The sequence below is a fragment of the Meleagris gallopavo genome, chromosome 1 (genome assembly GCF_000146605.3).
Source record: "Meleagris gallopavo isolate NT-WF06-2002-E0010 breed Aviagen turkey brand Nicholas breeding stock chromosome 1, Turkey_5.1, whole genome shotgun sequence".
NCBI lineage: Eukaryota > Metazoa > Chordata > Aves > Galliformes > Phasianidae > Meleagris > Meleagris gallopavo.
This window is the reverse complement of record NC_015011.2, coordinates 3129819-3130853: the sequence shown is the minus strand read 5'-3', so window position 1 is coordinate 3130853 and position 1035 is coordinate 3129819. Positions and strand designations below refer to the sequence as shown.

At 48.5% G+C, this 1035-nt stretch overlaps 1 protein-coding gene across 1 annotated transcript in view; it reads left to right on the top strand.

Moving 5' to 3' along the window:
* Window positions 1-1035, top strand: part of PRKCQ (protein kinase C theta) — an 826629-nt gene that overhangs the window by 620151 nt on the left and 205443 nt on the right. The window lies entirely within an intron of this gene.

Genomic DNA, 1035 nt, shown 5'->3' with positions numbered 1-1035 from the left:
TGAAGTTCACTCAGCAGTGATGAGTCGAGCCAGAGATGAAATGCAGGCTGGCATCATGCCTTGTGGAATGATGAGCATTTGTCTTTGGGTTTGTCCAGCTCAGAAGAAACATTTATCTACATGCATCAAAGCTTCAACCGTTCTGCAGTCAGTGGAGGGAAACTGGCCTACCCGTGCCATGATTCCGTTCAAGTCTATACCTAAATTTCAGCAGGAGAACTGTGTTGGGTGAGATGAAGATCCAGCCTGGCAGGGGACCAGCGACCGCCTCAACAGACACGGGTGTTAGTTAGAGAGTGTGCTGGTAGAGCATAGTGAGCTCTGCTTTCTGCTCTGTAAGGCTGTTTGCCCCGTAAATTGTAGGTGAAAGGAGAGGTTTAAGGGGATTGGCAAAAGGCAGTCCAGTAAGTATTGCTGTGGCTACCAGCAGACAGTTGGCTTGTTTTTACAGCGTTTCCATATTTCTTTCTTTATAAACATTTTTCTAAGCTTGTTCCTGTGGAAATGACAATCTCTTCCACGTGGATCCCAATTCCCTGAAGCCAGAGCAGTCCCTGAAATAAGCAGCGCTGCTCTGAATCTGAACTTGTCAAAGTCCGTTCAAGTTTGGCACCAAAAGTAGGCCTCATTCCCAGCCCTGTGGGTCTCAGTGGCCGCTCCCTGCCACCCTCTGTGGCATCATGGTCACCACCTCATGGGGGATGTGGGTGCGGGCCCTCAGCTCCAAAGCAAGAAGGTAACAGCTCCACAGCTTCTCTGAGCAACCTATTCCAGTGCACCACTGCCCTCCGATTCAAGAATTTCCTCCCAGCGTCCAAGCTCTATTTATCTGGCGTCTTTGTTCAATATTGTGCATCACCTCCAAGCACAGCTAGTTCCCTCTGGTTTCCCTCGACACCTTTCCACTTGCCTGGGAACATACCAGATCTTCTTTGAAAAGGTAACTTTTCCTTCATGGCTGAGAAAGTAATCACTTCCATACCATGAAATCAGATATCCCCTTTTCCAATTGCTTTGTCAGGATCCCTTCAAGGG